General features: G+C 43.9%; 1 long non-coding RNA gene across 1 annotated transcript in view; it reads right to left on the reverse strand.

The window, feature by feature from the left end:
• Nucleotides 1-851: 851 nt before the first annotated feature.
• Nucleotides 852-26,062, reverse strand: part of LOC308582370 — a 269,768-nt gene continuing 244,557 nt past the window's right edge. Inside the window, exon 2 of the long non-coding RNA XR_014005641.1 lies at nt 852-1,052. This is a non-coding gene — a long non-coding RNA (uncharacterized lncRNA). The remainder of the gene's footprint in view (nt 1,053-26,062) is intronic.

Raw genomic sequence — 26,062 nt, forward strand, 5'->3', positions numbered from 1 at the left:
GTGACTGTGGAGGCCAATTCTGGATCCACACGTCCTTCCACAGTGGGGACATTGGTTTCTGGGCGGGAGTTGATCACGGTGAGGGTTTGCCAAGCACGTTTCTCCCTTGCGTCCTGAGTTTGAGCATCTTCAAAGCCCACAACACCTTTGGTAACGGCTGTTCTCCAACTGGAGCGCTCGCAGGCCAGTGTTTCCCAGTTGCCAGCGTTTAAACTACATTTCTAAAGATTTCCCTTGAGAGAGACTTTTTACAGAGTTTCCTGTTTGGCCATCTGGGAAACGATTCAGTTTTGTGGCCCATCGTAGGTGCTGCCTCTCTCATTAAGCATACAAACGAGATCATCCAACTCATCCTTGTCGTTGTGAGCTTATCCATTGGGAACCTATTTGGCTGTTAACTATACTGACCAATTCCAATGGTTATTATAGCATCAAACTAGGACCTGGTGGACCAAGGTTCAAATCCTCACTGGGCCATGAAGCTCACTGGGTGACCTTGGGCCAGTCACTGTCTCTCAGCCTAACCTACCTCACAGGGTTGTTGTAGGGATTAAATGAGGAGGGGAGAACCATGTACACCATCATAGAACTCTTGGCAGAAAAAGGTGGGTCACAAATGCAATAAGGTGATTCATTATGTCTCAGGGATCTTCTCTTCTTTGGCGAGCACTTATAGCAGAGTAAGATTGCCTTCCACGAACACCGTCTTAATGGTTTGTTTGTAAGTGACTGTGGAGGCCAATTCTGGATCCACACGTCCTTCCACAGTGGGGACATTGGTTTCTGGGCGGGAGTTGATCACGGTGTGGATTTGCCAAGCGTGCCTTCCTCTTAGCACGTTTCTCCCTTGCGTCCTGAGTTTGAGCGTCTTCAAAGCCCATGACACCTTTGGTAAAGGCTGTTCTCCAACTGGAGCGCTCGCAGGCCAGTGTTTCCCAGTTGTCGGTGTTTATACTACATTTTTAAAGATTTGCCTTGAGAGAGTCTTTAAACCTCTTTTGTTGACCACCAGCATTACACTTTCCATTTTTAAGTTTGGAATAGAGTAGTTGCTTTGGAAGACGATCATCAGGCATCCATGCAACATGACCTGTCCATCAAAGCATATCCAGAGCTGGAACATGCCCGCTTCAGTCGAGTTGGGAGAATGGCATCAGAATTTCGATGAAAAAGTACAGAATTACATGAGCAGGAAGTTGAGAACTTTTGCTTTTAATGCCAGCTGCAGAAGCAACACCATTCAAAATGAAAGCTGAGGGCATGCCATCCAAGATTTGTTATTAAGCATCTGATTCCAGAACCATAGAGTCACGAAGCTTCTACAGTTGGGGGTGGGGGTGGAGCGAGTGCATATGCTATGCACAGTAAAATGGAAGGACTTTGTTGGCAGGCGGGGAGCATTAAATACAGTGCTGTAAATGAAGAACAGGCGCATATGCTGCTCACTCGCAGGTTTACGTTTGCTCCGTGAAGCTCTTGTAACTCAGGATACCCTCAGAGCAACAGGAATCCTTGGCAGGAGACAAAGGATATGTGCCCATTAACGAACACTCAGGGGGGAACATGGTGTTCGTGGATTCTTAAGTGAATTTCCACAACAATGCAACTGCGGAGAGAAGGAAAAGATCGGGTTGATGAAATGCGGCCTAGCGGAGAAAGAGGAGCAAAGTTCTAAGAATTCTACCTCAGTCATTTGCACTTCATTTGTTGCCTCAGGCAAACTGCATACATGAATGCACTTGGAACAGAAGCCTTGGGCCTCCAATTGTTGCTAGACTCCAACTCCCAGGCCAGTAGCGGGTGAGGCATTCCTTGCAAGCCGAAACTGCTACCCCTGTGGTTCGTGCCGCCTGAGGCAGTCACTTCACCTTGCCTCCTTGGTGGGTCGATCCTCAGTGCCCTAGTCCCACTCAGAAGCTCTGTACAAACGTTCGAGAAATCTAGAAATGAACCTTGTAAAGGGTGTATTGGGATCAGGCATGCTGGCCCCATCTCTGCACAGTTAAGATCCTATCAGTACAGGGTTCTGCACCTAAATACTATGTAGACCAATGGCAGGGATACTGTGGCCTTCCAGATGGACTGCATCAGTCCCAGACCCGGACCAGTGTTCGGAAAAGATGAGAACTGTAGTTCAGAAATATCAGGAGGGCCATAGGTCTGTCACCCTTGATCTAGGCCTTCGGACTTGAAAGGTTATAAATTGCACACATGTAGAGGGCCCTATGCAAAGGAATGCATAGAGACTGGGGCTGAAGATATGGGGCAATCCTTATCCCCCTCTTTCCAAAACATCACTTCTTTACACTGAGCAATGGATATAGGACACAATCTAGATCTAAACCTCTGGGAGAAACCCTGGAAGAAAGACTTGAAATTCACCACATGTTATAGATTGAAAGAAAATCATATGGAAATGATTCATAGATAGTATCGAACTCCAAGTAGGTTGGCTAAGATGTATAAAGCAGAATCAGATACGTGTTGGAAATGTAAGGAAAACTGGAGGGAACCTTTCTTCATATGTGGTGGACATGTAAAAAGGTTAAAGTATATTGGGAAATGATTTATAATGAGTTGAAGAGCATGTTTAAAATAAGGAATAGTTCAGACAGAAGTCCCTAGGTGTCAGAAAAACCTATTTATGTATGTGACAACGGCAGCTTGGGTTTTGTTAACCCCAAAATGGAAAGTGAGAGAGGAAAGGAAGACCGGCAACTTAAGATGTTAGAATATGCAGAACTAGCAGTTTAACATATAGAATCAGAGGTCAAGAAGAACAGGTACCGTATTTTTTGCACCATAACACTCACTTTTTTCCTCCTAAAAAGTAAGGGAAAATGTCTGTGCGTGTTATGGAGGGAATGCCTACGGGTGGCATGCCTATGGATTTTCCTCCTCTAAAAACTACGTGCGTGTTATGGTTGGGTGTGTGTTATAGAGCAAAAAATACAGTATTTAAAGAAGAGTGGAAAGTATTTGCGGAGTACATGGAAAACGTTGGTAGCATTAAGATAAAATCAGAGGGGGGTGATTTTTATTTGAGTGTTGTAAGAGTGGAGAACTTATTTATTTATTTATTTATTTATTTATTTATTTATTTATGTAATATAACGCCCTATACCCAAAGGTCTCAGAGTGGTTCACAGAACAAAATCAGAATACAAAACCACAAATATATATTATCAAAAAACAACAACCCAACAACTCCCCCCAAAGCCACATTTTAAAAGGGCATAGGATGTTCTAATAAAAATGGCTATAGTAAAATATGCAGGAATGACAGATAACCAAAACAAAACTTGGAAGGAGAAGGAGGGAAGTCATTAGATACATAATATTATGTAAAATGTTTATTCTGAGATGTAAAATTGAAAGCTCAATAAAAAGCATTTATATATAAAATCACTTATTTAGGAATGTCTTCACTTCTTTATAAAGTTGACAGCATCACTGTTGTGAGCATTTTGCCATTTGAAACCAGGTTGATTCTTTGTGCTAGGGTTATAAAAAAGTGTAACTCAGCTCTCTCAGAGACTCCCCCCATGCTAAAGATGCCTGCACATACCACACACCAAAAGGACAATAACAGCAACAAGATAGCCAGTGGAGTTTTATATCTCACGGGGAATCGTGCTGCTGGATGACATTTTTAAATGAAGCTTGACAGATTTATCAGTCATATGAAAGGCAGCGCTGCATCCAGAAGGAAATTTGCATCCGCAAATATCAATCCACACCTGTTAAGGACAGAGAAGGAGGGTTCGGCGGAATGCTATTTGAACAGTCTGCTCTGAAATGGATGTGCCAATAATACTCAGGGGGAAATGAGCATTGTGTGCCCAACACGTCCATAAAGGCATCAGAGTGACAGCGGGGAAGATTTAGAGGCAGGGTTGTGTAAGCACTTTCAATTAGTGCAGCTGTAAGATTTCATATCTTACGTCGGACCTCAAACACAGCTTCCTCCCTGCCACACACACGCCAGGTACCTCTGACAGAGCATCCATTTTCACTAAGACAACAACCCTGGCTGGCATTTTAAGCAAGGCACGACAGATTTATCAGCCATATGAAAAAGAGTGCATTTTTACAGCTGAGAATTTGACCCGAGGCACTGTTTTATTGTCAATAGAAAACAGCAACTTCTGGAGCCATTGGACTGGCGATACGAAACCCAAATAAATAATCAAAGAGCAGGTGGCTGCTGGCATGCGTTATCCCAGCCACTTTGCCCTTCTCCCAGCAATCCATGTTTTCATACAGCGAGTACCTCTTGCCCTCTGAGTGAAGTCCTGATGAGTAATCGCTAGTGCTCACAATCTTCTGCGAGGCATCTTAGGAGTTAAGAGAGCCATTGGAAATAAGTCCCACAGTTAAGTCACCCATGAATTTGGCAAGATCAACCACTCACTGATCTGATGGGGAGATCGCAGGAGCGGGGAGAAAGACATTCTTCTTGGTAGACATCAGGAAGTGACAGAGGACTCCTGGACAAAGGCGACTATGGGGTTACGGCGCTCATCTCACTTTCAGGCTGAGGGAGCTGGCATTTGTCCACAGACAGCTTTCTGGGTCATGTGGCCAGCAGGACTAAACCGCTTCTGGCACAATGGAACACCATGCTCTGGCACATGGAAATGCTGTTTACCTTCCCACTGCAGTGGCACCTATTTATCTACTTGCACTGGTGTGCTTTTGAACTGCTAGGTTGGCAGGAGCTGAGACAGAGCAAATGGAGCCCATTCCGTCGCACGGATTCGAACCGCCGACCTTCTGATCAGCAAGCCCAAGAGGCTCAGTGGTTTAGACCAAAGCGTCCCTGTTAGAGACAGAGGACATCTCAAGTACTGGGAAAGTCTGTGTTCACTGACTGACCAGGATGGCTTCTAGCCAGTCAGCAACTGTGTCCATAGTTCCTGACAGTCTTCCCAATTCTGCTGTACCTGGTGATCATTAGCAAGGATTGACTATCTCCTCCTCCTGCTGCACAGCTCAACTGCCCTGCAGCAAAAGTGGGAGGTCTTTACCAGAGAACTACATGGTGGTCAGTTGTTACATTCATGGGCAATTCCTAAGAGCAATTAGCATCAAAGGATGCTGGCTAAATGAATGAAACAACTGTCAACTGGGATCGCAAGGGACATTTCAGTGCCATACCCAGAGACCACCATACACAGTTTTAGTCACACAGCTCCAGGAATCAGAGCCCTTCTAAATAGATGTGATATTCCAGGGCAAATATTAATTCTGTCACTTTACTGTATTCATTCCCACCCGCACCCCCCATTTTATTTGATCAGAGAATGGCACTGCAAAATTTGGAGAATGGTGTATTACAAAGGAAACCTGCATTTTGGTTTGCCTATGGTTTAGAGATGTGCTAATTTGACGTTCTCATTGAAATGCTAACCAAAGTGAATTTCTCCCTTATCCATACCCTTAAGTTCTGGCTGGGGTTTGATTTTTCCGAGGCACAGCATTTGAAAATTCCAATTCAATAGAAATGCAGAACATTCAACAACAACAACAACAACAATTTATTTCTACCCCGCCCATCTGACTGCGTTGCCCCAGCCACTCTGAGCAACTTCCAACATATATAAATCTACAAGTTATACAATCTCTTCTCTAAAAAAAATAAATTAGATTCTTGAAACCTTGATGCAACCAACGTTTATGTCCAAAGCCATTTGTTGGAAGGAAAACTGTCCACTTGGAAAAGATCTACGCAACTGCAGCAGAAATAAACTTGATACAAAAAGGAAGCCATCTACTAAATATAATTTAACATTAAGCAAAGGTTTCAGTCAGAAGTTTGATTCAATGCTTTTCTCTTACCTTGAAACACACACATCACTTGCCTCAGATGAGAGGATGCTCATGTATCTTCTTCATTTTTTAATGCTGAACTTCAAAGAATCAGATTAGCTTTTCTTTTTTTAAAAAAAAGCAACAACTACTAAGCCTTCAAAAAAAATGACCAGCTTGATATAAGAAGTGCATTAATCGAACAGGCTGACACAACATGAAATGCAAACAAAGCACCACTGCCAACAGAAGCAGCATTAATATGTGTGCATGTAAGTATATCTAGGATCACTGCAGATGGTGACAGCAGTCATGAAATTAAAAGACGCCTGCTTCTTGGGAGAAAAGTAATGACAGCATCTTGAAAAGCAGAGACATCACCTTGCCGACAAAGGTCTGTATAGTTAAAGCTATGGTTTCCCCAGCAGTGATGTTTGGAAGTGAGAGCTGGACCATAAAGAAGGCTGATCGCCAAAGAATTGATGCTTTTGAATTCTGGTGCTGGAGGAGACTCTTGAGAGTCCCATGGACTGCAAGAAGATCAGACCTATCCATTCTGAAGGAAATCAGCCCTGAGTGCTCACTGGAAGGACAGATCCTGAAGCTGAGGCTCCAATACTTTGGCCACCTCACGAGAAGAGAAAAAGACCCCGATGCTGGGGGAAATGGAGGGCACAAGGAGAAGGGGACAACAGAGGATGAGATGGTTGGACAGTGTTCTCGAAGCTACCAGCATGAGTTTGACTAAATTGTGGGAGGCAGTGGAAGACAGGAGTGCCTGGCGTGCTCTGGTCCATGGGGTCACAAAGAGTTGGACACGACTAAATGACTAAACATGAAAATAGGGACGTCCCATTCTATATTGATAATTTTACTGTTTATACCCCACACTTCTGACTGGGTTGCCCCAGCCACTCTGGGCAGCATCCAACATACCGTATATAAAAACATAATAAAACATTAAAAAGTAAACAAACTTCCCTATACAGTGGAACCTCGGTTGTCAAACATAATCCGTTCTGGAAGACCGTTTGACTTCCGAAACATTCAACAACAGAGGCGCAATGGGCTCAATGGGATCGCTGCCACAGGGGGGGGGGTGTGGGTCACCGCTTCACCCCCCCCCCCCATTGAGGGAAGATAGACTAAAGGATTGTGCCTAAGGCCTACAAACCAGCAAAGTTGTGATGTTTTGCCACGGGGAAGGTGAAACCTGCCAATGCAGGGAAATTTCTACCCGGTCCCTCAGCGGCGAACATCTAGGACCGCAGCAGCGCCTGCATAGCTGTAAAGAAGAAGGTTAAACTGCGAAAGAAGGCATAAATTGAGGGAGGGCAGGGTGGGGGAAGTTCAGGAGTCGACTGAGGACCAACAGGTAAGTTACACCCTCTATTGTGAGTGTGGGTGGTCCTAACTATACCTGGCCAATTCCCTTGGCACCGCCCCCCCCAGCCAGGATTGGCTGATTGACGAGGCTAGGCGGGAACCTCCAGGTATCCAGCTCAGGGGGGGGGGGTGTGAATCCAACTACCTTGCTGGGGGTCTAGAAGTCCCAGGGGGGCTGCATGCAACCACACAAAAGCTGCCCCCCAGTTAATGCAGGGAGCGGTCATTATTAGCAAGCTCTGAAACCAGCGGGGAAAATCCTTTGGATTATTCAATGGATCTCTCTCCGATTCTTCCTCTCTACTCAATTCTTCCTCTCTGGGAAACTTTCTATAAATATGCCCTTTCAATTTCAAGGACACAAACTTCTAAAACCTGTGCACGCTTCGTACCTGCAGAACTTAGGAATATTTTACTTTGCACATGGTGAATCAATTCGTTGAGGTTTGAGACTGAGATAATTCATAGGCATAGAATTAAGTGCCACACAAAAATAAGGTGGCTGTGTTGGCCCATAAGAAAAAGACTCCAAACTCCACATGAAGGCAATACCTTTATTAGGCCAACCAAAATATCACTAAATATTGTGCAAACTTTCAAGTTCTCCAGAGCTCCCCCCCTTTCTTTTGCAGCATGATTCTCTATGTAAAACCAGGCGTTTCTATTCAACAAAATGTTACCATAGTAGGAGGGGGGCTGTAAATGAGCATGTGTGAAGGACAAGTGAATGTGTGTGCCACCACTTTGCAAAAACAACAACACAACCCAGTTTTGCCCAATCCACTTGTGATTTATAGCAATGTGCCAAGCGCACTACCCAGCCAATTCTGTAAAATGAGAAATAAATGTGCCTGTTTCTTTGAACTGTATCAGTCCCTTCGTTGGAGGATATTGGTTTGGCATCCCAAAGTGTTTTGCAGATAAATCACAATCTTTCCGCATGGCAAGATGGAAAAGTGCGAAGTGGGGCCAAGGGAGAGGAAAAATAAAAAAACCAAAAAGGCGCTATTCATCAGACTTCAAGCTAGGAAATGGCAATGTGAAGAGATAAAGTACTTGAGAGTCACCTTTATGATCTGAGGTGAACTCAGACATAAGCCTTTTTGCTAGAACTTGGAGAGCTCAGAAAAATCCTCCAGGCAAGTACTTTATAAAATAAATCCCACTTGTCCAAATTCCCTTTTCTAAGTGAACTGTATGTGGCTTCCTTTCTTCAACTGCTTCCCTTCTCTGCAGACTCCCACCCTGTTCTAAAAGACAGTTGTAGCTTCTGAAGTAGTGGATAGCTGGAAGCCATTAATTTAAGCTCATTCACATTGTAAGAAACCCAGCATAGATGGAATAGGTATCCATAGTAATAATGTATTTTTTTTAAGTCACACTTTCCCCCAATGTATTACTCATTCCCACCCCAAGGATGCTAAATGAGGGTTCTCTCTCTCTCTCTCTCTCTCTCTCTCTCTCTCTCTCTCTCTCTCTCTCCTTCCCTCCCTCTCTGTAACCAGGCAGAGGGCCTTCTTGGTAGTGGCGCCAACCCTGTGGAATGCCCTCCCATCAGATGTCAAGGAAATAAACTATCTGACTATCTGACTTTTCGAAGACATCTGAAGGCAGCCCTGTTTAGGGAAATTTTTAATGTTTGATGTTTTCTCGTGTTTTTAATATTTTGTTGGGAGCCGCACACAGTGGCTGAGGAAAAAATAAAATAAAATTAATAATAATAATAATAATAATAATAATAATAATAATAATAATAATGTAAGGGGAGGTGTTAGTTTGAGAGTTTTATCTAGTGTATTCAAGCCTCCAGCAGGGGAAAGGTTCTACAAGATTTTAGATTTTTTTTAGAAACAGCCTTTTCACATATCTGCTATTCCAGGTGTTCTCATGCTAGAGTTAATCTGGCATCATTTGTCAGTTTGTAACTGTTGACTGTCTTGTGTGACATTATACTCCAAGTTCATGCAAGTTCAGCCACTCAATAACTGCATGGTCCTGGGGTGCCTTGAATGTGTGAAAGAGCCATCATAAGCAATTGCTCAGGGCTACAGATGCCTCACATAATCTCAGTTAGGTAGATCCATAGCTAGTCATGCTTGGAACAGACTCGTTGAAGTCAATGGCTAACTTAAATCCCAGTGATTTTAAGGGGCTTCCTCCAAGCATGAACTAAATATGGCTCCAATCCAGTGTTTTCATTTGAATGTTCAGTGGAGAGTCACTCTAAGAAAGAAACTGTCACGTGCCAATCCAGCCTACTGTTTGCAGGCTTGCCATATTTCAAGAAGTAAAAATCTGGACACAAAAAGTTAAAGCTGTTGAGCTTTTTTGGGGCACATTTCAAATACCCAGACATTTTGCCGATTTCCCGAAATTCGCCCCAGATTCATTGGAATCCTGGACATGTCTGGGGAAATCTATGGCAACCCTAACAGCGAGGGCAACAAGACTTTCTGCATAATTTTTGATACAAACTCTTACTGAAAAAATTGGCTCAGTGGTGCTCTACATTTTCGGCACCTGGTACTGGAACGGGGTTTAATTTGTGAACACAATCATAATTTTATTATTTATACCCCACCCATCTGGCTGGGTTTCACAAGGCACAAGGTGAACTCACCATATCTAGGTAAAGGTAAATGACCCCTGGACAGTTGAGTCCAGTCAAAGGCGACTATGGGGTTGCGGTGCTCATCTTGCTTTCAGGCCAAAGGAGCCGGCATTTGTCCACAGACAGATTTCCGGGTCATGTGGCCACCAGGACTAAACCGCTTCTGCCACAACAGAACACTGTGATGGAAACCAGAGCGCATGGAAACGCTGTTTACCTTCCCGCCACAGCGGTACCTATTTATCTACTTGCACTGGCATGCTTTTGAACTGCTAGGTTGGCGGAAGCTGGGACAGAGCAACGGGAGCTCACCCCACCCCGTGCGGATTATGTTAGGCCACTTAAGGTAGCTGTTCCTTCACCACAAAGCTTAGCCAACTTACAACTTGGCCCATTATTTACGACTTCACTTAGCATGTTTCTGTTCATGCAGGAAGCATGGGCTGAGAGTTGCACTTACAGCAAAGTCATCTCAACTAGGGCCAGGGCTTTTTCAGTACTGGCCCTGACTTGGTGGAATGCTCTATCACAAGAGACTAGGGCCCTGCAGGACTTGACATCTTTCCGCGGGGTCTGCAAGACAGAGCTGTTCCGCCTGGCCTTTGGCTTGGACTCAGTTGGACCCTTATGTTTTTCCCTCCCCTTACGGTTTTGCTCTATGGGCTACTTTTAAAATGAGATTGCATTTTAACCTGTATTTTAAATTGGTCCCCCCCCCCGCCCTGAGCCCAGGGAGGGCGGGGTATAAATTATTATTATTATTATTATTATTATTATTATTATTATTATTATTATTATTATTATTATCTTGGAGCAAAACTGGCCACGTGCAGAAGTGAGCCCACATGCTTACGTGGCCAATTTGTTCATGTGACTCCCTCCTAAATCAAAGCCAATTTTGCTCCTCACGTAGTCAATGGTAGGTAGCATTTCACACTAGCTGCAACAACAGCCAGTGTCAGGCTTTATTCTCATACCCCTCAAAGCCCATGGCAACCAAGCTGGAAATGTCCTCTGGTTCCCAAGATTGTTGGTTGTGTTCATATGCCACATAGCCAAGTCAGACTTGATATATATATAATAATCAGGTCCAAATAATTAAAAAACTAAACAGGCCACACCCACAATCTAAAGCTAAAAAGAGAAGAAGCATATACAGCGAAAACTGGCTCTCTCCAAAGAGCTTTGCTGAACCCACACAGGACAGAGTGGCAGAGCCAGGCAAGGGCTGGGATTTGGTGTGGGGCAGTGGAGTGTATCCCTATATCTTCTCCACACAATAGCCCTCCACGATAGAGAGAGAAGTCAAAGCACGTGGTTTCCCCAAGAATCTCGTTCATACAAAGTCCAGAGTTTGCTATCTCAGGGTGTGTGTTTGTGTGTGAATTTTCTGTTTTACAATTTAGAATATTCATTTAACAACCTTAAAATATCAGTGGCTTCCCTTCTCTTTCCATGGTTCATTTTGCATAACATAAATCCCAGCTTATTTTATACAAACTAAACCATTCAGTACAGTGGTACCTTGGGTTACAGATGCTTCAGGTTACAGACCCCGCTAACTCAGAAATAGCACCTTGGGTTAAGAACTTTGCTTCAGGATGAGAACAGAAATCGTGTGGTGGCGGTGCAGCAGCGGGAGGCCCATTAGCTAAAGTGGTACCTCAGGTTAAGAACAGTTTCAGGTTAAGAACGGACCTCCAGAACGAATTAAGTTCTCTACCCGAGGTACCACTGTATTCCTTTATTTCATCCATTAACACTTATTTACAATGTTGAATTTATGTTAATGCTGCCAACTTTTTCAAGTGTACACAATTCCCCCCTCCCATATATTCAGTAAACAATTTCCAATCTTCTTTAAACATATGTTCTTCTTGTTCTCTTATTCTATATGTTAGGTCCGCAAGCTGTGCATATTCCATCAGTTTAAGTTGCCATTCTTCTTTAGCTGGGACCTCGCTCGTTTTCAATTTTGGGGCTAACAAAACACGGGCTGCAGCAGGGTTGCTTTTCTTCATGGTAGGATAACAAATCACCCCCCCATGCACTCATCCAAAATATCACTCTGTCAAACAGAGCAAAATATTGCATAGTGTTAGAAATGTTGTTTTGAACTTTATTTGCTATGAGCGAAGCTGCTCATTGATGCATTGATGACCCCCCAGAAGTCTTAGAGTGATGATCACAGCTGCTTTGTGAAACACCATCCACTCTTTTGGGGAATAGTGGGAGGATATTTTCTTCCTGGGGCATTTCGTGGCTTTTTTACTCCAGTGTACATTTGTGGCCAAGCATTTGATTGCTCTCATTTCTCTCCACTCTCCCTTTCTTAAATTGTTTTCATACGAATCCAAGAGCTAATTTTCCCTTCTCAAAGACAGGCTCACTTTTGTCCCAGAGAATTCAAATTACTACTGCTCTTGTCATTTTTAGCTGACTGCTTCCTTGCAGGCCCTGGATACAAGGAGGGGTTGCTAACAGCAGGCTCTGACACACTCTGCTCAGGGTTAGAGACTGAGATTATGGAAGTTAGGCGCTAAATGGCACCTTAAACTAGGCATGCTTTTTTAATGACAAGAATGCAAAGCTGAAAATGAACGAACTGCAGCTAAAATCTTATGCACATTTTTCACATGGTCTAGTGCTCATCTAAAGACTGCAAAAAACAAAGCCATGCTTTCCTTGCCTGCCCCCCTAATATTCTTATGGTAAAGGTAAAGGGACCCCTGACCATTAGGTCCAGTCGGGACCGACTCTGGGGTTGTGGCGCTCATCTCGCTTTATTGGCCGAGGGAGCCGGCGTACAGCTTCCGGGTCATGTGGCCAGCATGACTACGCCGCTTCTGGAGAACAAGAGCAGCGCACGGGAATGCCATTTACCTTCCTACTGGAGTGGTACCTATTTATCTACTTGCACTTTGACGTGCTTTCGAACTGCTAGGTTGGCAGGAGCAGGGACTGAGCAACGGGAGCTCACTCTGTCACGGGGATTCAAACCGCCGACCTTCTGATTGGCAAGTCCTAGGCTCTGTGGTTTAACCCACAGCGCCACCTGTGTCCCTCTTAATATTCTTATGAGGGTCCCTCAAAACACTGCCTCTCTTTAAGGCCAGCTGAGAGGCAGAACCTATCAGCTTGCCTGACGCTGCAGTGATTTCTTGGAAGTCGAGCAGGCAGGAATTTCTCCTCCCACGCCCTCAAGCACAAGCAATTTTCATCTATTAAGCATTGTTGGTGCTTATTTGCACCCATCGTAAGAGGACAGTGGTCCTATTTGTCATCCTTGGAAATACCAAAATGCATTTCTGCACCATTCCCCTATTTTCTTTACTAGATTGTCCATAGCATTGCTTTCTGCATTTGCTCCTTGGGGAATGGCTGCTGGGGAACTTTTCTACCATCCCATTTATATGATTTCAAATAATCCCCAAGGTGGAGCACCAAGATTTATAGCAGTATGAATGGCATCCGAGTTTATTTCCACTTAAGTTTAGTTCCTCGGCTGGCAAGTGGGTGGTGGATGAACGGATGGAAACATACTCTTTGAAACCTAATCACCCATGGCCAATATATTTTCAGCTTTGATTCTAAGGAGCTGCTAAAAGAGGTCCTAGCATCACATCTTCCTATGGAAGAAAGAGAAAATTATATGCAATGAAAATATCTAAAATGCATATAGATATTGGAAATGTTATGGCCGTTAGTATCAATCTCTTCTGCTGGAAACCTTATATGCAACTCATGCCATATTACATTGTTAAGCATTACAAAAGCATTAAGTTTCTTTTTTAAAATAAATTTTTATTGGTTTTTCACAATTTATATAAACACAAACAAAAGCATTAAGTTTCAGTGTACCATTGGGTACCTTTCTTCAGCCTTAACCAAGCATGATCTCAAAGTTCATGCTGGGCAGGATGGGGAAGGAAATACGAAATAATATAAAAGAATGTTTGTGATTAAATCTGTTTAAGTAAATATAGGTCAGACGTCACGTCTACTTAGCAAATACATTCTGCCTAAAGAAAGCATGTAAGCCAGTTTCCTGGGCTGGCTCCTATGTTATTTTCATGAATATACCATTTTTTGTGCAGACTTACCTTGAATATGGAGGCTCCAATACTTTGGCCACCTCATGAGAAGAGAAGACTCCCTGGAAAAGACCCTGATGTTGGGAAAGATGGAGGGCACAAGGAGAAGGGGACCACAAAGGACGAGATGGTTGGACAGTCTCGAAGCTACCAGCTTGAGTTTGACCAAACTGCGGGAGGCAGTAGAAGACAGGAGTGCCTGGCGTGCTCTGGTCCATGGAGTCATGGAGAGTCGGACACGACTAAATGACTAAACAACAACATATTGAATATATACATTTTTGGCAACATTGTCTGGAGAACTGCCCCACAAAGTTCAGATAAATGTGAATGGTGGCTGTGGTTTGGTTTTCATACTGTTTTGGAACGTGTGAATTCCATAGATTAAATATTACGGTAACTGATCAAATTTCTCCCCACCCCCACTTTACATGTGCCTTAGAACAGCACTTATCAGTGCTAATGTTCGATTTCAGATACCATCTAAAAATCACGATATCTATGGAAAACAATGTAGTTGTTTGAATCTATTCCTGTCCTCTCTGGTCCAATGAATTGTTATTTTTATTTATTTATATTTTAAGAAAGAGTATTTCAGAGATGTATACTAAGAAAACAAGCTCTATATGGAGGACCCTGCTTAAAGAAGATTGACAGGAACGGTAGATGTTGGGTTAGCAAAACCTAAAGGTCATTTTCCAATAGCAATCGTTTGGCCTTTAATATTGACAATATTGTTATGTAGTCTGAAGTGTAAGACCAATACTCTGTATATATAAGAATCAATTGGAAGGCGCTTACTTGCCAAGGTTCAAGATTTAACCTTTAGGGGAATGATGTTCAGAGAAAATTTAGTTCTATCTTCAAAGACCAGCTGGATAATCAAGTACATGATATAACTACAAATATATAACAGCACAGCACAGAACATCTCGCTGTCTACTACTATAGGTTGTCATGCTTTTAATGGCTCCTTCTGACTCAAATTCACATCCTTTATTTACATGTTGTAAGGAATGTGGGAAAGATATTTTGTTTGAAGACAAAGCAGTGTTAATGTTTATTGACATTGGAGACCGTCAGGGTGGTGTCCATCAGTAGGTTGCCAGGAATGGATAAGACAAGGAAAGTTCTTGCCAATGCTTTTTATTCAATATTCACAGAGAGAGGCTTAGAAATGCAGCCTCTTGGAGTAATGGTGTTGCTCTGCGCGAAACCCCACCCCCTCTGTCTCTCCTACTTCCTCATGAATCATCACTAAAGGTGCTGAGATGTGCCCTCTGTCTTTGAGCTCTTTGTTCTCCTACTTTCAAGGCTCGCCGGGTTCTGGGAAAGGGGGAGTCCGGAATGCTCTCTAAAGACACTGAGTCCGTCAGCTGTCTCTCCCCTGGTGCGTCTTCTTCTTCCTCCTCCTCTCCCATTATTTTCCAGCTTTCCCCCTCCTCTGCCTTTGAGCTGTAACCTCCCTCATACCCCTGTTGTAATTCTGAACTGTCTCCTTCTCTGGAAGGGTCAGGCTGGGAAGGCGGTCTCCACCATGCCTCCTCTGCCCAGTCCCTTACACCTCTAGATGTTGGATGTTGATTTGTTGTGTTACTCTACTCGTTTATTGGGTAGGCTTTGGTATTATGTGAAACCAACAGAAAGGAAACTATTTCTTCTACCTCGTAAAATCTGCACATGAACTGAGAAAGCAGCTTGCAAATTTCAACACATTTCCCTTATTGAAAGAAAGTCCCCGTGTGCTTGCCAACTTATAACTAGCAACCATTTACTGCACACAGAGTTGATATAGGAGGTTTACACAAAATGTTCAGTATTTAATATTGTACTCTATGATGCACAGCTAATTAGCTGGAAGCGATGCTAAAGAAGCAGGGGGACGATGGCCTGGAGGCTTTTAAGAGACTAACAAATCAGAACTAAATTAAAGCCTATTACTCCTCTAAAATATTCCATTTTAATGAATGTACCTGTGAGTAATAACAACAGGTTATCATGCCAGTGGCAATGTTAAGCAAAAGAAACATGCAAAAAGATATGCAGATTTGCTTGACGTATACAAGGTGACATTACAACTGGGGATGTCAGAGAAATTCTCCAAATTCACTTTTGCACATGAATTTGGGGTGTTGCCTGCCCCAGGACTAGCTCTCCCACCAAGGCTTTTCCCATTTTTGTGGAGAATTACTGAGTGTTTTTTTGGGTCCACAAAAGAAAGGATTGCTTATTTGCAACATAAATAAGTAAATGGTTATTGCTTCCACCCAACATCTGACAATTATCTGCTGTTGGCAACAAATCGGCAAGCCTCAGCCAACTCTTCAGTTACGCAACAGCTTAGAAAAAGAAAATCTGTGTCATGCTACTTACTAAACAAAAGGAGCTGGTTTGGCCATTTTGTGCCATTTTCTTCTACATGAGTGGCAAAGATTAAAATAGTTGTTGCTTGAACATGATTCCTTATGTAATAAAGCATGATGAACATCATTGAAACATATAATTTGCTGCTTGGGGGAAAGCCCTAAAACACAGAGATCAGCCTGGCTAGTGAGATCCCTGAGAGAGACCTTTCTCTGAATGCTCCTGTCTTTGGAGAAGAGTTTGGATTTGATATCCCGCTTTATCACTACCCGAAGGAGTCTCAAAGCGGCTAACATTCTCCTTTCCCTTCCTCCCCCACAACAAGCATTCTGTGAGGTGAGTGAGGCTGAGAGACTTCAGAGAAGTGTGACTAGCCCCAGGTCACCCAGCAGCTGCATGCGGAGGAGCGGAGACGCGAACCCAGTTCACCAGATTACGAGTCTACCACTCTTAACCACTACACCACACTGGCTCTCGAGGTGAGAGGTGTGACTACGGACGCTTTTCAGTAGCTGTGCTCTGATCATGGAGTTTCTTCTGAAGGTAGAGTTGACCGGTTTGTACTTTGCTATAAAGTATTTCAGATGATGGATGAAGGTTCTCTTGTTCACCTAAGTGTTTTGTGGATTGAGTTGTTTTTGTATTAATTAATTAACCCTAACACCTACAATAGTTTAAAATGTGATCTATTGTCCATTCAACAGCTGTTGTTCTGGTCAGTCTGTTAACTGCTGTGACTGGCTTTTCCTGCTACTAGAATTGATGGCAACACCACTGAGAAGGCTCAGAACTCATTTGGCTGAACAACAGAACAAGACCTTTCATGCCAGCCTTGGAAATAGATGGTGTCAATTCTAGGTTGCCATATTTCAAAAAGTAAAAACCAGAACACCTCAGAGCCACCAAAATTGTTGAGCTTCTTTTAGGAAAATGCTCCCCCCCCAAAAAAAACAACAAACCCCTGTTGAGCCTTATTTTGGAAATTCGTCCTGGACATAAATTCTGCCTTTGAAATCCTGGTAATGTCCAGACGTATGGCAGCCGTAGTCAATCCATTATCCTTCAGTGATACTTGTCAGATCCTGAGCACTAACCGTCTACTCTCAGCACTAGAAATCCTCAACAGGGGTGACATATTAAACACTGAATGCTAGCTGAGGACTAAACCACAATGATCCTGATGAAAGGAAACTCTATAAATTAATTTTTCAGCACAAAGTACATTTCAGATATCAACGCTAAACAATGGTTTAGTGCAGCCTTCTTCAAACATGTAGACTAACAACATCTGGAGACCCAACTCCCATCACTCCTAATCTTTGGCCAAACTGGCCAAACTCCAATGGGCAGTTGCAGCCCAACAGTGTCTGTAAACAGAGCATTGAAGATCGCTGGTTTATTATTATCAGAAATAGCCACGGCAAGGCTTGGGCTCGGATGCTCTCCATCTTCCTCTTCTGATAATGGTTGTAAGGAAGAGTTCTAAAGCTTCTGTTACTTATTTCTGATTAATCACAGCTGTTGTAAAATCTGAACCTTGACAGGCTGGGGCTAATCTTAACTACAGTTTGTTGAAACAGGATGGCTTCATAAACCATGGTTTATTGAACTTCTGACCATAGTCGATTAAGCTGGCTTGTTTCAATGAACTATAGCTAAGATTCATTGTTCAGCCAACACACTAAGCTGCAGGTAATTTAGAATGGAAGCAGAATTCCTTGATCTCTTTGTGGCAGTGCTGAATAAGGAAGGGGGGGGGGAGCATGAACGCAAAATTCTTCGTAAGATGAAACAATGGTTTAGCATTAAATCTGAACACAGTCATTCATGCCCCAGGTCTCTTTAATCATGGAATAGCCTGAACACTTTGGTAAGATGTTGTACTACTTCATCTTTTTTTTAACCATCAGGCTATACTTTACTATATATTATTCATGTGTTTCCTTTTCTCCTTCTGGCTCTTCACTTTTTTTTTTAGCATCAAGGTTGCTTTGCCAGCTTGTCTGTGCCTCAGCTCTGTCATTTCTTACTACACACACACACACACACACACACACACACACACACACACAGCTGCACAGTTGCTTGTGACCAATTACAGAGGCAAGTTCAAAATACCATTTCACAGGGCGTGCTTTCCCAGATGCCTATCAGATTACCTTAGGCAGTGATATCCATTCAAAGCAAAACATCGTTTCTAGAGCACAGGACAAAGGCAAAGGGGCTCATCAACAGCGTTCTGTGCTTTTGTTCCTTCTCCTTGAGTGCATCTTGGTACTCAGAAGGTCTAAATTGAAGTCACATCCCCAAGAGTACAGATCAAAAAGATAATTGTCATTCACATCAGTGTAGTCAAGCTCCAAATGTTACACGAGATTGCAAGGATGTTGTGTGTGTGTGTGTGTGTGTGTGTATGTATATATATATATATATATATATATATATATATATATATATATATATAGTGGTACCTCGGGTTAAGTACTTAATTCGTTCTGGAGGTCTGTTCTTAACCTGAAACTGTTCTTAACCTGAAGCACCACTTTAGCTAATGGAGCCTCCCGCTGCTGCCATGCTGCCGGAGCATGATTTCTGTTCTCATCCTGAAGCAAATTTCTTAACCTAAGATACTATTTCTGGGTTAGCGGAGTCTGTAACCTGAAGCGTATGTAACCTGAAGCATATGTAACGCGAGGTACCACTGTATATATTTACAGTGGCAGAGGTAACACTGCACCCACCTGCTCCAGGGTTGAATTCTAGCATCAGCAGAACTGCCATTAGAATCAAGCGGGCAAAGGAGACTCTTTATCTTAATTGGCCTCCTCAAGGTCAGTGGGGTCAAGCTGTAAAGGGACAGCCCTTTGCAAAGCCATCACAGCAAAATCCAAGCTCAGTGTGCCCTCAAGCTTAAACCACGAGCTTTTCCCTGCCGGGGATTCCTGTTTTCTTATTAGGGTTGTACTCCCAGATATTTATGCAATTTGTTTTCCATTCAGTCCTAAAAGGCTCGCGGGAAGTAACATTTGTTAAAATGGCAGAAAATCTAAAATAAGATAGATATGGAAAGAGGACTTGACACCATTTGTCCTTCCTCGCATTTCCCTTTGGCTGCTGTTGCTTAAGCAATCTCGCCTGCGGAGAAGACCCTCCCCTCTGCATTTAAGTCAGTCTTCTGAGATTCATTCGACTGAAACAAGACCATCACCTGGAATGTTGGTTGCCCAAACCTCTTGAGCAGATTTTGTGGGTGTAGAGCAGTGGTGTCCAAACTTTTTTCAAAGAGGGCCAGATTTGATGAAGTGAAGGGCTGTGGGGGCCAACCAAAGTTGTTGACCTTTTTTCAGGATTGAAGTTGTTGAGGTTTTTTTAGGAAATAAACTGTGGGCCAGATTAGGCCCCCGAAAGAGACGTTGGACATGCCTGCTGTAGAGGGAAGGAGGAATCAGCAAAAATGGCCTTCCTTCGATTTTTCCTCACAGAAGCCTCTGTTCCATCAAAGAGCTCACCACACACCTTGATACAACCGATAGAAGTGGATCAAGGCCATAATTACAATGACAGGTATTTAGCTCACTTAATAGAGCAGCTGTTAAGTGGAACAGGAATGTAGGACATTCTTGCTCCAGTTACAACCACTGCATTAAATCAACTTACATTTCTACTGTATACCTTCTCTTTGGCTTGAAAACAGTGATTTGCTGCTTCAAGGAGAAATAAAAAATACTGAAGAGCTCTCCCGCTTTTCAGAATGAAACAGATACCAGTGAAAGAATGGTATGAGAACTGCTTGAAAACAACCAAAGTGTCCGTTAGGTGCTGTCCATTAATCCTTGTAGATGTGATAACAGTATGATTCCATTACATACAGATAAATTTTATTTCATGCGGTGGCTATTAGCCTTGAGAGCTTTCCTTTAGAAGAGTATAATCATGAGGCTCTTCAAGCAATTAGAGACCTGAAGCATCCTTAGGTTTTCAAGAATGTTTCATCAATGTTTCCTCCAATGATATCTGATATATATAGCAATTTTAATACCTCATGCAGCCAAACCAGCACCGTTGCACACAAGAGGTTGGCAGGTGGAGGGGTAGGGTGGGGGAGTCCAGCGACTTGCAGAATGCTTTGGGGAAATTTCCAATGGAGTAAGCTGGAGATCCCAGGTATGGAGTGGCAAGGATCCTAATGGCTAAAAACTGGAAAAAAGAAACTGTGCCAACAAAAAAGGGAATGGCAAGACAAACTGTTAGTATATTGAACTGGCTAGATTAACAGAGGCAATTAGAGATCACACTAGGCAAGAGTTTCAAAAAGCATGGGGAAAATGCAGAGAATCCTTCACAAAACAGTGCCCTAAAATACATACCTGGACTTGTTTTGATTAATGTCTGCAGGAGACTTTGTGGATATTTAAGTTATAATTAGAAAAATCTTAATAATTATTCATAAAGGAAACAGTTTATAAGAAGTAAATAAGGAGGCCAGATACAGGATAAAGGAAGTCTTTTACTTGCTTGCTTGTATTGTTGTATATTATGTTCACTGTATGTTATGTTCACGCTTAATGAGGGTGGGTTTGTGTATGGGGGTGAGGGGTTTGTGTTATGTTGTAAATAAAATTCCAATAAAATATTTTTTTAAAAGAAAATAAAAAGAAACTGGCATTTGACACAATAGTTCCTGAGTGTCCTCTCCAGAGTTATGGAGCCCAAGTACTGGCAAGCTTCAAGCTACGAAGCAAGCTGGACAAAGACTAGGGTGTAAGTGGCTCAAATCTTGCACCGAAGCCAGGCAAACCCTGGTTAGGGAACCAAATTGTGGCTTTCGTTTGCTAGTGCAAGCTGCAAAGAAGGTTCATTTTCCAGCTTGCATTGCGTCCTCTGGTACCTGATGGGCAGAGTTATTTTGGTCTCCATTTTGAAAATCGCGCCAAAGTCATAACAGCACGATTTTCAAAAAGGAGACCTGTATGGAAGGGTGGGAGAGGAGGAGGAAGCAGGCAGATCCACAGACTCTCCCAGGAAAGTCTAGATCAGGCTTCTTCAACCTCCGCCCTCCAGATGCTTTGAGACTACAATTCCCATCATCCCTGACCACTGGTCCTGCTAGCTAGGGATCATGGGAGGTGTAGGCCAAAAAACTCTGGAGGGCCGAAGTTGAGGAAGCCTGGTCTAAATAATAATAAGAATAAGAATAAGAATAAGAATAAGAATACTTATACCCCGCCCATTTGGCCGGGCCTCCTCAGCCACTCTGGGTGGCTCTCAACAGAATATTAAAAACACAATAAAACATCAAACATTAAAAACTTCCCTAAACAGGGCTGCCTTCAGATGTTTTCTAAAAGTCAGGTAGTTGTTTATTTCCTTGACATCTGATGGGAGGGTGTTCCACAGGGCGGGCGCCACTACCAAGAAGGCCCTCTGCCTGGTTCCCTGTAGCTTCACTTTTTGCAGTGAGGGGACCTCCAGAAGGCCCTCAGTGCTGGACCTCAGTGTCCGGGCTGAACGATGGGTGTAGAGACTCTCCTTCAGGTATACTGGGCCAAGGCCGTTTAGGGCTTTAAGATGTCAGCACCAACCCTTTGATTGTGTTCGGAAATTTAACTGGGAGCCAATGTAGATCTTTTAGGACTGGTTTTATATGGTCTTGATCTACCACCAAAGGAGTTCACTTCACCGCGCTTCAACAAGAGGCCATGTGCTGGTCCAGGGGGGAGGTTACCGTGGGGCGAGGTCCAGGACCTGTGTCGAGGGTCGGCAGACAGTCCTCCACGGGTGAAGCGGGGTCCACAGCGAGGAGCCAGGCAAGGACAGGAACTCTGGGGGAACCGGACTGGGTGCTGGCCGAAACAGCTCTTCAACGACGTTGCTCCCGCAACCTGGGACCAGGCTGACTGGCCTTTATCTTCTCTGAGACCAGGGGCGGTCCCGGCCCCCAGGTGACCCACCTCTCCTGGCCTTAAGGCGAGCACTCCTCCTGGGAGAAACCAGTTCCCTCCGCCTCTCTGCCCTGAGCCTCTGCAGCTCAGGAGAGGCCGGTGGGTTACTGGACCCAGGGGGAGACTCACTTTCCCCTGACAGGGCTGGGAGAGGCGCACCTGTAGGCAATGCGTCCTCAATCGCCTCCGGAGCCAGAGTGGATTCACCTGGTGCTTGCTCCTGAGGATCCGGCACAGGTGCAGGCGCTTCAGAATCAAGGCCCTGCCCCAGCTCAGCCGGCTCTGGAGGCGGGGACTCCTGTGCAGGCTGGGATTCCTCCGGTTCGGCCTCTGAATCGGATTCCCAGGCCATCACAGGCCAGCTGTGTGACATATTTTAAATCCCATGAAAATAAAAACACACATTCACCAGATGCCAAAAAGAATGATGACACCATTTGAATGTCTTTGGGGACTCAGCTCCATAACTGGGGAGCCACAACCTTGAAGGTTCTTTCTCTGGTCACACCCTGCCTCTCGTGGTGGAGAACTTTCAGAGGTGACATTAATACACACATGCAGAAATGTCTATATATTTTCAGGGGGAGAAATGCTTTGTTTTCATGCTTACTGGTGCTAATACAATTCCATGCACGCACAAATAAGAGCAGTCAATCAGATTCAGATTATGAGCAACAGCATTGCTGGTAATCACAATTTTAAAATGATCTGGCAAATTATACTTTTTCAGTGCACAAAAAATAGTGTCACAAAGCCAGAAAGAACATTAACTATTCTTTTAATTGCAAGTGCAATAATGTTGAAATCCTAGGGACGAAGCACCATTGAACACAGTGGGATTTACATCGGAGTAAACATACATAGGATCTTTCTCCATGTCAGCAAAAGTTATTTGGAGAGATCAGAGCACCAAGTACATACTCAAAGCTTTCCGCACAGAAGAATTGTAAGCACAGTTCAGTGAAAATGAAGAGACAATTTCTTTCAAGTTGGTTGGAGGTAATGTTTGTTATTGGAAAATTGAAAGTTTCATCAGAAACCAGCTCCAAAACTTAAATAACTAATTCTTTCTGGAGCTTTAAGACAGACCAGATCGATATATTAGCTAAACATAATTATATTGTTCTCTACGGGCAGTGCTAATGCTGCAGAAGAAATATTGATTAACTATTTGAAACATCAGTTTTACTTTAAAAGGGTTTCCTGTTAAAAGCTGGTGCCATCCAGTACACAGAAACTTGGACATAGAACTGGGAGATTTGTTTTATCAAACTCTCAGTTTGATGCTGCTTTGTGTCCATGAAAGAACCATGGGAACTGTTGTGTGGAGTGTGTTTTCTACGAAGGATCCCCATGGCATTTATTGCCCAAAGTGTTTCATTTCACACTTGCTTAGCCTGAACCATCTTGGGCACTTTCATGCCCACTCACTCTATCTAGAGAGCCATTTGGAGTGCCCCACAATCCCTTTTTGTTTTAAAAACCCTAAATAATTTCCTCTCAGCAGCATACCGCACAAGTGCCGGGCACGGGGACATCTTGTTTTTTCACACAATAGCATGGTGGCCATTTTGGGTGGCACGATTTTTCATCAGAAAAAGCGCTTTTTCGGGCTGCAATCTTGCATGGCACCCCAAAACGCATGCCTTTGGGGCACTGTGCTCTTGTGCTTTCAGATAAAGGTTAGCAGCCACCACTCATTAAAGATGGCAATTTTGCAACTCCAGAACTTCCAAGTGTCCCTATTTTCCAGGGACGTCCCATATTTAGAGAAGCCATCCCTCTTTCTGATTTGATCCCAGAATGTCCCGCTTTTCCTTAGGATGTCCCTATTTTCATTGGAGAAATGTTGGAGAGTATGGAGTTATCCAACGCCAGAGCCATCGGGAAAGAATCCTGTACAGTGGTACCTCAGGTTACAGACGCTTCAGGTTACAGACACTTCAGGTTACAGACTCTGCTAACCCAGAAATAATACCTCAGGTTAAGAACTTTGCTTCAGGATGAGAACAGAAATTGTGCAGCGGTGGCGTGGCAGCAGCAGCAGGAGGCCCCATTAGCTAAAGTGGTACCTCGGGTTAAGAACAGTTTCAGGTTAAGAGCGGACCTCCAGAACAAATTAAGTTCTTAACCCGAGGTACCACTGTACAGGGAAGGTTTGAAATGTTTGCTGTTTTATTATGCTTTTATATATGTTGGAAGCTGCCCAGAATGGCTGGGGCAACCCAGTAAGATGTGTGGGGTATAAATAGTAAAATTAAAATTATTATTTATTCATTAAAGACTGGATTTTTACTAGTTTGGATATTGTAATAGTCATCACAGCCAAAATATTAGCAGGCCTCCTGCATGGTTTCTTCTGTTTGTAATCCTTCTGCACCTGCCTAGTCCATTGTTGCAGCTGACCTGCTCGTCTGAGCCTGATAAGAGGCTAGAAGATATTTCATCAAGAAGGCAAACAGCATCGCTTGCTCGGTCACACCCTCCAAGATTAATTGCAGGAAACAAATGTCCTTGAGAGTGGAGATTAAGCTAAACAATGAATAGGTGGGAGCTTCACAGAAGGCTTAACTCTCTACAGGCCTTAATGAGAAGATACATCCGATCTGAAGAAGAATGACTAATGCTTCAATTCAACTTAATAGAGGAGGGTGTCTAGCACAGGGATGGTGAACTTAAGGCCCAGGGGCCAGATGTGCCACCAGTCCCCACCCCCATTCAGTCCTTGGGAGGGTCTCCTCAGGCCACACCCCCTACCCAGACCATCCCTTCGGAGCCAAACAGTCAATAGCCCTGGTTAACTCCACATTCCAGCGGGAATACACCAAGGAATCAGCTGAAAGGCCATCAACATGGAATAAAGCATCCCCTACCACTCTCTGGAAACCATTTGGATCCATTAAGTGGCGGGGGCGGACCATCCGAATCGGTCCCACCTCCCTGCAGAGGGGAAGGGTCGCAGAGAAGTCAAGTTGTGCAACAACACAACAAAATCAGTTCAGTCCATTGAATGCCGGGTTGTGGGGTGGAATAAGTCTTTGCCACTGAAGGTGTCGGGCAGACCTCACTTGTGCGGTGAGTTCCCGCCCCCCTCCCCAGTGGAAATAATGACATATGACACAATTATTAAGGTTAATGGGCTAAATAAGGCCACAACTTTATTGGTTACAGGTGATGGCTTAGGCATTGGTCCTAACCGACTATATCCGACTTCAGCCCATCCGCTTGAAGTCTGGGAAGGGTTAACCACCAGTAGGAGGAGTCCTGCTGATGCACATCAACTAGGAACTCCCCTGGGGTCACCGATAGGGGGAGTGCCTGAGGCGCAAAGAGGGAGATCCCAGGCCGTGTCCTGCTTTAATTGGGGCAGGCCACGCCCCCAGAGCCAGCCGATTGGCTTTCCAGGAAGTGACACAGCCGGGAATCCCCCCAATCGTGCGGGAGCTGGGTTCCAGCCACTGCACGCATGGTGGGGCCATGAAGCCCACAACTCCACCTCCTCCGAATGGTGGAAGTGGCTTTGGGAGAGCATTCAACAAATTGAGTGCCACAGCTGAAGATGTTCTTTCCCTTGGCATCATGCTCTGAGACTCCTTCAAGTGAGGGGCCTGGAGAAAGGCCTCAGAAGAAAAGTTAAGGGTCCAGGGATGGATGGATGCTCTTCCATACAAATGCCCAACTTTCTTATAGCTTAGGGAGAGGGATTCTAGCCTAGCCTTCGCTCCAATATCTACCGTATTTTTTGCTCTATAAGACTCACTTTTTCCCTCCTAAAAAGTAAGGGGAAATGTGTGTGCGTCTTATGGAGCCAATGCAAGCTGCACAGCTATCCCAGAAGCCAGAACAGCAAGAGG

Source organism: Podarcis bocagei (assembly GCF_964188305.1).
Source record: "Podarcis bocagei genome assembly, chromosome: 1".
Lineage (NCBI taxonomy): Eukaryota > Metazoa > Chordata > Lepidosauria > Squamata > Lacertidae > Podarcis > Podarcis bocagei.